The sequence below is a fragment of the Temnothorax nylanderi genome, unplaced genomic scaffold (assembly GCF_030848795.1).
Source record: "Temnothorax nylanderi isolate EJ_2023f unplaced genomic scaffold, tnyl_v1.0 TNYL_tig0008_pilon, whole genome shotgun sequence".
NCBI classification, from domain to species: Eukaryota; Metazoa; Arthropoda; class Insecta; order Hymenoptera; family Formicidae; genus Temnothorax; species Temnothorax nylanderi.
The window spans coordinates 757,291-768,279 of record NW_027249070.1 but is presented as its reverse complement, the minus strand read 5'-3'; the positions used below and the strand labels follow the sequence as shown (position 1 = coordinate 768,279).

Below are 10,989 nucleotides of genomic sequence, written 5' to 3'. Positions count from 1 at the left end.
GAACGTCGCGACTGAACGTCGCGAGTATGGCGGGTCTGGGATGCGTTTTGCGGTGGTGCGCGTGTCGTCGGCGTATCTACGAGCGTTGTACTCCGAGCAATGCATCGAGAAGCGGCGTTCGTACTCGTCCGACATGGAATGTGGTCCGGTTCTCGAGAGTGTGCGCGAGCGCGGGCGCGGGCGCGGGCGCACAAGCGGCAGAGCACTGCGCTATAGTTCCCGTTTTTTATCGCTTCGTAATGCATTAGCCATAATAGCCGCACGCACTTAATGGACTGTAGCCTCGTTACAGTGCGCCACGTCGTGGGTGGATACGCTGCTCGTCTTCATGCTTCAGCCGCGCTCGCTCCGCTGCATGGCGTTGCGTTGTCTCGCTCGCATTGTCAATCTCTGCAGGCGCATTGATTCGCCAATGATTTTTGTCACTTTCAAGAATTTGTCTTTCAAAAAGTCATGCAAGGTTTGCCCACGTTTATCTTTATCAAGACTCGTAGACATATGTGCAAAAATATGGTAATTAATTTTTAACTAAATTAAACATCGTGTTAATAACGATATTTTCTTGACACGATTTGGAAATGTATAAATTTACTTTTGTTTACGTCAAGATTTCATACATTTAATATGTCTCTCGTATTTGGTGCATTGCGCGATCTTATATTCCGGCCTGCACATGCAATTTCGTCCGCTCTCGCAGTAAAACCATTACTCGCGTATTACCTTCCATCATTCGTCAAAGCAATCACGCTCGCTATTCTCCTTAAACAAATGGAGAAATCCGCATCGGCGGTCACGATCGCATCGATCAATAATCACGCCTGCGAAAATCGCATCCCACGGTAGCGTATTATTTACCGACTTGGTCTCGGACGAAGGAGCATAGAGAACCAAATAACTTTCTCTATGACGTTGGATATTGGCTTGATGTTATGACATGGAAATATGCTTTCGTAAACGATGTCAGGGCTTAAATTAAAATATAATATCATGTGAACAATGATATACGTAGTATGATCATGCTATTCGCTCTTTCCGCTTAATTCTTACAGTTATACATACTATTAAAGTTCGGGATACTAAACGCTCTTTCGAAATGTCATGGTCATCTTAGGCACTCCTTTGGGATACGACCTTCGAAATTACGGAAAAGTAGATACTCTTACGAGTTGCGTGATCGGAACTGTCACGAGACAGGTCCCCCGCGATCATCGATCGTCACCTGGATTCAGAAAACAATTTCGCGAAACCGGGATAACAAATCCAGTCGGCGTGCAACGCACACTGATGCGCGCGTTAATAACCGGCACCGGGCACACGCACGCATACACGATCCGCGGATTTTAATCTCACGTGCGTGTCCCCGGATCGAGGAGTACACTGGTGGGATTACTCACACGCCCTCGTAACGGCACACACGCACGCGCCTCGCGAGCACGCCTGAAATATTCAAAGGCTCCTCTCGCCGTTCCCGCCGCTCCGCGCCGCCTGTTTTGCCGGTGTGCGTGTCTGCGTGTGCGTCTCTCGGCGAGACTGGTTTTCGATATGACTCACGCGTGTAACGCCGTTCGATGCGTGTATTAGTGTGCTCGTATATCAAAACCAGTAGGCACCCCCGACGTCGCGGGATCCGTACGCGCGCGTGAGCGCACCTTCACGCTCTCCCCTTCTATCTTTCTCTCTCGCGGAACGCATGTACGCGTATACGAACAAGTCGCCGGTTCTCCTACAACGGCGTGTTCCTTCATTTTTGCAGACTACCTTAAGTCTAAGTCGTTCTATTTAAGCGAACGCATGGAATTAAGTAACGACCCCGCTGTCTTTCAGCACTACATCCGCCTCACCTCGCCTTACCTCGACTCGACTCGCCTCGCCTTCCCTCCATGCTGCTCCATGCCCATGCTCCCTCGTCGACACTCGCGCTGCTAATGTTTTGTTCGCCGGCGCTACACGTGGCCGTCACTGCTCCGCTTCCGATCTTTCTCTTCCAGCGCGTGAGTTTGTTCGACTGATGACGGAAGACACCTCGTAAGACGTTTCGAAATATTTTTTTATTTGTTATTCGTACAAATTGCAGAAAGCATTTTGTTTTACTAATCGGAATTTATTTTCATATTATTTGCCGTAGAAACGAGACTTTGTAAGCAAAGCTTCCAAGTGTGTCTATTTTAGATCTAACGAAAATAAGACCACACCGCCAAAACAACAAATCATGCAGTGCAGGGTTAAAATCCCATTAGAACCAACCATCGTACTCGGCGATAATACACTCGTTTATTGAATCAATGAGATTCATTAGAGCCAGCTCGATGGCATCGAAAGCTCGCAATAAAAAGTCGCGATTTCTGAACACCGAGACATCGAACTCACGTACGAGGCGTTAGAAAATTAAACTAATAGTCGCGCATTTCTTCACAGTATTTCCTGTGTAATAATCGACCGCTTGTGGAACGCTTTAATGACGATCGTTACAGATAATGACCGTAAAAAAAGGAGATCCAAATTTGCAATCTAAAAAGATCTTTCTAACGGTCATCGTGGCTGCGGGCAAAAATCCTCGATTCTGGTCGGCATTCCGTTTCTCATAAATCTCTTTTTTTCTCGCCTTTCGTTAAAATAACAACATGATTCTGGTTTATCGCCAATGCGAGAGATTCTAATTAGCTAATGCGGTCCCATCAATCCGTCCGCTGAGTTCGAACAGGAAGTCTCTGTCGATGAAATAATTGCTCCGTAAGCTGACGAAAGAAACTCGCGCGATGAACGAACAGTAATTAAAAGCGATCTACAAACCGTTAAGCATGATAGAATAGTAATTAAACGTACAGGAATTAATTATTTTGTTTCGCTGTGTCAACACGTACCGACGAAAACTCAAGGATTCTATTATATTATCTTGTCTCAAATGGACACTTATTTATCTGTTTACCGAATGTGTTTGCCGATTCCTTTCCAATATTTTCTCACTATCTCTTTGAAGGATTTGTTAAATAAAACAACTTTCTTTATTTAACGAATCAATGGTCATAATAATGTAATACTGAAGAGAAAATAGACTATAATATTACATATATATATATATATATATATCATAATAATGATAACTGCTGTAAGGTATGATAAGATCTTAAAAGTTTCGAGAGATTCAGGCTTAGAGATTTAGAAAACTAATTATTGTTCTCCTTCAAAATTCTTTGATCGTACCCAATTTCTGCGACGCCATAGCATCCCTCGTTTTCTCTCAATTAGCGACGTCCATAGAAACCCCGAATAATCGTCACCCCTGCGTAACGCATCGGCGATAAGCATCGACAGCATCATAAAAACCTTTGCGGGGGTAAAAAGTAGGAGTGTCCTTCGAGGGCACTCGAGTGACGTCATTGGTCGACAGAATCTTCCTATGCCGGGGTGATTCTACACAAGGGTGGAAAATTAATGCACTCCGAAATTGTATTCGTCTCTTGCTGTTCGCGAATCGTGATGATTGAGTTAGTAGTTTTGTCTCTTTCTGTATCACTGCTTTTCGTCATATAATGAAATCATAATGTTGAACATTGTCTAGCGCGAGACGTATAAAGAAATCTTACAATAAGCGAAGAGTGCTAAAATGATATCGTCATAAATAAATTTGTTTTGGAATCATGTTATATTGGGGAAAAAATTGGGAAACGTTGAGCTAATTCTTTTGTTACCGAAAATAAATTTAAGAGACAGTTTTTAAGAATGATATGACAGTGATTTACATCGTCATGTGCCATACATTATTCTCTCATGACAATGGAAATAATTTATTCACTTTCCGAAATAATTTTATTAATCAGTTCGTTAACGAAAGGGTAAAGGGTTAACATTTTTCGCGAAACTACTCCCCCACGAGACCACCCAGCTACTCGCGCGTGCAGGAGCATCTCAGCGGCAACGTACAGAGAGGTACGTGCGGTTCGCCAGCCGGTGGACGAATGCGTGCGACAGCGGCCAAAGAGCGGAAGAAGAGGAAGGAGTTGCTCGGCGGTGGCAGAACTCCGTCTCTTTGCCCCCGTCATCGTCATCGTAGCCGTGTGGTGGTACCGCGACGACGTCGGGGGCCGACGGGAAAGAGGCAGCGACGTGCACTGTCGGGGGTGGGAGGCGGTGGAACGACGGGCGAAGGCGGGGAGAATGCGACGCGTCACTGCTCTCGACGGGGTGGGGCAACCTATGGATGGTAGATTGGTGGGGGCCCCCGAAGTCCGCGGTCTTTCTCTGTCGGTGAAAGAGGGGCCAGGGGAAGAACAGCGCGTTCCCTCTCTTTCCCCCTGTTCCTCCCCTCTCCGCCGTCTCTGTCTCTCACCCTTTGGAGGGGTTCAGTCATCTCGCGCCAGTCGAGCCACGCGCACTCTCCCGTCTGATATTCTGGGCTCGCTGGAGAACCACCCTAAGATTCTGGAGGCGACGAAACAGTTGTTATCATTGCGAGGGTGGCGACCCTCTTCTGCCGTCAAGGGTGGTGGTAGAAGCGCGCGGCGAGCGAATTTCCGCGAGCTTGAAGAAGACGCGAAACGAACCGCCCTCTTCGGACGCGGAGTTTGGAAGACCACCCCCACTTCTTCCCCCTCTTGAGTAAACGCGCGCGCGCGCTCGCGCGAGCGCATGCCTCCCTTTTCGTCGCGGGTGCTTAGACAGCCTCGAGAATCGAAGACACACGGGTACCGAGTTTCACGGGTGGAGAACCCGCGCGTGTCGTCTCGAAACAACGAGGATTCGTCGACAGTTTTGGAGTATCGCGATAACGCGGACAAACAGGAAACGACGCACTTGTCACTAATTCTGGTGAATATTTAATAGGGGACCTTGATTAAGTCTACGTAGTGCCGTTACTACAAAACTGTCACCTTTCGCGACCTCTTGAGAGAACAATCCTTTCACATCATGACGAAATAGGCATTCTAATTTAAGTTTGTGATAATCTTAGATCAACAAATTAAATCTAAAATAAGTGCACCATGAAATTTGGCCGCCAGGACAAAAATCAATGGTGGTTGGTTGGAAGGATGGGTAATCGTTCGGGTTGACAAGATTATGAGGAATCGATCGAGAATGCCGAATGATCGGTTGAATGCTTCTCAGAATTCGAGGATCTCAAGTGGCGGTGTTCAGGGTGGCACGGGAAGTGTTCGATGAGGGTGGAAGTGATCTCAGTGGGAGATTTCGAGGAGGAAGAAATCTGGCGCGTGTTTCGTATTCCTCGCGAATCAGGACTCCCCGAAAAAGTCTTAGAGAGCCTCGTAACAAGAATTGATCGTAACAAGAAGATAGTCTCGAAGACTCGAATCTGGATCGTTCGGTGTGAGTGATCGCAGAGATTCCGCGAGTTTGGTGCGCGAACGACATTGAATTGTCACGTTTTCTAAGTGAGCGAACTCTGGAGCCGATAGTCGAGGGTGAATTAGTGTGGATAATCACGATAACTGGTTCGCGAATCTCATCGTCGAAACGCACGTCAGAACTATGGTGATGTTGACGGGAGTGATTCGCGGCAGGAACGGAGATACCAACTAGAGAGCAAGAGGTAAAGTCTGGTTCTTACAAGCAATTAATCGATGTCTTACTGCGTTAATTCGAGGAGTGGAAGAAACTGCTGCGAAATTCTGATGTGTACAGTTCCGAGATAATTTTGTATAAAGGAAAAAAGTTTTCATTTTATTCAATATCTGTATTCCGATCGAAACGCGTTGTAGTAAAATTTGGCATTTTCGTGTAAAATTATTTATTACAAAAAAGATGCGTGTACAATAGATTTCTTTATCTATTGAATTAGTGTATTAATCTATTTAATTTCTATTTAATCTTTTGGATGATAATTGATCTTTCTTAAAATCTCTTGTGTTTTTTTTTTAAACAATCTACACACAAAAATATCATTTAAACCATACATTGAATTACTGTATAAAGTTTTGACGAATCAGCAGTTTGTCTCTTGTGAAACTATCAATGTATACACTAACCATAGTTGTCAACTTATTTCGTATCTTATTCCATGTTGAAACAAATGAACGAAGTTGCTTCTACTGGCGTGAACATTTCGCAAATCTCGTTATTTTCCGCATTCCTGCTATTTATTTATGTCGCTTATAGCCAATAAGCGTCGTCCATAAACTTTTCTTGGCCGAAACAACGACAATGTACTTAAATTATGCCGCACAGCAGTGATGGGTTGCTGCACGACAAGCTGTAAAGAAGTTGGCAGCTTCCTTGTCCCGATTGAGCTCCACGAGCTTTCCATGTTCTGAAGCGCATCTCGAGAGAACGAAATTAGCTCGTAGAATTGTTTCTGACGATTTCGCGGGGTTTGTCGCACAAAAATTCACTTAAAAATCTCACTAAAGTGTGACAACGCGCATTTTACGTTCGAATGCAAATCGATTAGGCAGAAATTATTGCCACACGACAAATTATCTAAATATTGATACTGTTTCTGTCCCATTGCATTTCGTATTATGATTCGGTTGTCGATTTTCTCTGCCGCAATTGTATCCCTAATATCGTATTTTACGTTAACGCGTCGATGTTAAATCGTCTGTAGTCGGATAACAGTCGCTACTCGAAAATTATCATTCCGACGAACGTCGACCTTCCGGAATTCGACCTCAAACTCCCGACAGGAAGGTTCTTGAGCGAGATTATGTCACTTCCTTTCCCCCGTTTTTATTTTTTCTCGTGGAAATTACCGCCGTTTCTCTACGTCCATTCTATATACAGTATCTGATTTTATCGTGGTTTTACGCTGTTCTATAAACGTATGGAATGTTTGGATTTAGCTGTCGCAATGAAAATATAATATATTTATTTGATTTATGTATACAATATAAGTGCATTCTGTCGTAATACTCTTATTTACGATATGATTAACATAATTATCTTGTTATACGTGAATGCTAATCAAACATGCAATATTTTACGTCTTTTATGCTATATCGCATCATAATCGCTTTGTAGAAGAGGTCTTTTTTAATTTTTAATAATTATTCCGATTAATTATTAAACATTGTAACATTTAAAGCATCTTAAGAACAAAAGAATAGATTTTTACATTATACAAAAAATAAACATTTTTAAGAAAAAATCCGTTAGAAATTTATAAATCAAAATGTTAAAGAGCGAGGAAACGTGACATAAAACGATGAGAGAATTGTGTCAATTAATCGAAAAATCAAGAGAAAAGCGAATAAAAACGGAGATAAAGAAACCAAGAAGATGTGGCAGACGTAACGAAGGAAGGAGAATACCGCAAGGAAGAAATGAAGAAATCAGGAAAGACGGAATAGGAATCGGAAAGACGAAGAAGAAAGAGGAAAAAAGGAGAAAGAGGAGAGAACAGAGGACAACCGAGGAATCGTGTACGTTGATATACGTTGTAGGGTATAGGAACGGTGAAAATAAGAGAGGAAGGGAAGAAAAGGGTCGAGTTGAACGAAGAAACGCGAACGAGGAGAACTCGAGAGGAAGGGGAAGAAAACCACGAAACAATTGGAGAAGCGGAGGCGGCCGCATTTCATGTTGCCTGGCATCGGCTCCCTTTAAAGAGTCTCTTACTTTTTGTTAGCTCTTCGAAAATTATGATTGTTTGTCCGCGAGATTTACTGCTCGGAGGCTCTCCCCCGACGCGCCGTGTGTGTGTGTGTGTGTGTGTGTGTGTGTGTGTGTGTGTGTGTGTGTGTGTGGACGTGTGTACGTGTGTGTGCGCAAGACGCCCTCGAGGAGTACCGCGATCTTTCGTTAGACCGTGGGTCAGGTCTCCGGGGGACGGTCGGGGAATGATAGGAACGCTGGAGGTTTACCGAGATTAAAGAATCGAGAATTTACAACACTTGCTACTAAACTGGTGCTCCGCTGCTTCCTTCTCTTTCTCTCACTCGCTACTTTCCTTGTCGTGCTATCTTAATTTGCTGAATTAGCCGCTGTTTGAACTAAGAGATTTTGCTTTGAGCCGAAAAAGAACTTCGCTGAGACTGCTTGCGAACAACACGAGACGCAATCCGCGCGAGAAAATGACTGAGTTCGCATACGTCTCGTCTGAAAAATTATGTTAAAGGCAAATTAAAAAAAAGAATGTTTTAACTTGTTTTCAGTCACAGCAAATTGCTTATATATTATTGTACCTGCGATTCCAATCGAAATGTACCATGCATGATTTTCTGTGCTATAGTTGACGCTGGCGTTTATTGATTATACTCGGATTATTCAGACATATCGATCAATTCAGACTATAATCGGAAAAAAATTAAATTAAATGTTAACATGACATCTATTTTATAATATCGGAAGTAAAGCCATCGATCCAAAAGACTTTGACTATCAAGAGATTCATGTATCTCTATCGAATGTGATTTTCTTCGGTATTCCTTGGATGATTACGACTTCCAACTTGGACCGTAACGCATATTCCATGGGACACCTGTTGCCATGTTCAAACTTCCCCGACTTTTCGCTGCGCGATTTTCTCCACGGAATCGCTAAAGGTTCTTATACAGCGCGACGAATCTTTATCCGCTGAGCTACCGAGTCCGCTCGAGACACGAACATCCAGCTGATTTATTCGGGATCTTATTGTAGCTGCATAGCCGAGAACGGGCCAACTCGGGAGAGTCGACCGAACCGAACGGCGCGACTCCAAAAAGCGATTCCTCCTCCGGCGCGCCAGCGCGGCGATCGCTCTATAAATTTCACGAGTCTTTCGAACCCTATATTTTCTCGTTATCCTCGCGTTTTGCACGACACGTTTTATTAAAGTACGATAATTTTACGAGGGTCGGCCGTCCTCCTGCCTCCCGGCCTGTCTTCTTTTTCTTCCACGGTTCGCCGCTCCGCGCCGCGCCAGATTATCATCTGCTTTTGTTTACAATATTTCTGCTGAAACTCGATTCATTCCTACACTTCTTTTATTGTTCATCATCTTCGATATAACTATGTATGCTAATTTTGTTAATTACGTGCGAAGTCTTCAGTCATCGCTGTTAAGTATACTCGCGCGAATAGTGTCAAATTTTTAAGCATTTAATTGCGCGTAGATTTTTATCTCATTTATCTGATATAAATATATACGATGCTAATTAAGACCATACGCCGCGGTATGGCAGCGAAACTTCAAGACGTGACGCGTGATATGTCGATGAAAACGCAGGGCACGATATAATCTTCTGTGCTTTTAATAACGCTTACACTCGCGCGAGTAATATATTCAATTTTACTCGCACGTGGCTTTGTTATCTGCGATGCAAATACACGTATGGTGTTAATTACGATGATATCACCGTGGAACATACTTTAAAATACGTTCGCCTATACTTAATAAAATATAATTTGACAGTTTGTCTCTAATTAAAACATAAAAAAGAATGTAAACTCGGGTCTCATGCTGTTCGAAACGAAAGATGGAAAGCAATCGACTTAACTTAACAGTGATAATTTTACTATTCATGCACGCGCGTTTTTAACATTAAACTTGAATGTTTAACAATTTTAATTGCGCGAGTATCATCGCCGCGAAACATCTTGGTGCATCGTGATCGTTGTCGTTGACTTCTCGCGCATATATCCGACCGTGCTTCTCCGAGGCAGCTCGGCAGTAAAAGGCCTAAAGTTTTTAATACTTTCAGTTGTTTTTATGGCGGCAGGCACTTGCTCTTTTTTATTGTTTCTCCCCCTTTCCCCGCTCTTTTTCTCTCTCTTTCTCTCTTTCTCCTACTTTCTCGACGGAACGCGCATGAGAGTCCGAACGTATCGGAGGAAGAGAGAAAAGAGGAGATTCACAGTCAGCCCTCTCTGATGTACGACTCGGCGGTCCGCGTGAAAAAAATCCCATAAACCAGTAAAAAAGCACGGGGTCTCTGGGCCAGGGGAGACGGGAGAGATGGAACGGAGCGAGTAGGAAAGAAGAAGAAGGTGCAGAGAGAGAGAGAGCAAGAGAGAGAGGTTCCAGTATCGCTAAAGGAATTCCTCTTATGACGAACCACGCGTGATTTTCTTTCGTCTGCCTTCTTCCCACCTCTCCTACCCCCTTCTCCGCGACTTTACCCGACAGTTCCAATGCGCGTTTCTTCACCTTCGTTTCGGTTCTTTCTCTGCTTCTTTCCTCTTCGCTCGCCTCCTCGTCCTATTCTTTCGCGAATCTTAATCTTTCGCATCTGCCTATCTAATGGCGTCTTAATTAGCTATAGTAATGCCAAAGAGTTTTAGATCTTTGATGTTACAAACCGGAAGAAGTAAATTCTACTAACGTGTAATATCGTCTTAATTCTTAACGTTAGGTTTTTCTTATTTATATTGCAATTTTTTATAATTACGTAATATTCGCAATGTTAAAGCGATTTTTGTGATGTATGAGAAAAAGTTTCTCTCTAAAATACAATCAGTGTATTGTCACTGAAAACAGTTATAAGTCAATCACTGAATTATTTACAGTGGTATACTTATAACATATGTTTATCGGTGAATATTCACCGCTTTTCAGTAATAATACACTGATTGTACACTGTAGAGAGTATGTTGTACTTGCTCACACTTCACTCACATATCTGACGGAAAGAGAAGAATCTTCGTCTTCTTAATTGATATGTGGCATGGAAATGCTTAGAAAACAAAAGAAGAATGTCGTGCAGCACAAGCAAAGATTTCGATTGACTCGCGATCACGCATAATGTTACATAAACACATCATAACCTAACTTTATGAAGAAGCAAGATGGGAGTATGTTCACTAAAAATCAGTAAATATTCACTGATTGTCGGTGACATATTGTTTTACTAATTTAATCAGCAACTTTTCATTGATTGATTTTAAGAGAGTTCGAGATGATTTTTAGAAAATATAAGATTTATTCTTTTAATCGACCGATAATTTTTTCGAACCTTTCGGCATCATTCTCGTTTCTCTTCGTACAATTATCTTCCCTTTTTTCATCTTTTCTTATCCGCTTACAACTCAATCGTTCATCAAATCGCGCAGCCTGAATAA

At 43.0% G+C, this 10,989-nt stretch overlaps 1 protein-coding gene across 2 annotated transcripts in view; it reads left to right on the top strand.

Moving 5' to 3' along the window:
- Positions 1-4,364: 4,364 nt before the first annotated feature.
- LOC139783516 (zinc finger protein castor homolog 1) overlaps positions 4,365-10,989 on the top strand; it is a 75,953-nt gene continuing 69,328 nt past the window's right edge. For both annotated transcript variants that reach the window (XM_071722699.1, XM_071722696.1), the window contains exon 1: positions 4,365-5,545. The gene's annotated coding sequence lies outside the window, so the exon portion shown is untranslated. The remainder of the gene's footprint in view (positions 5,546-10,989) is intronic.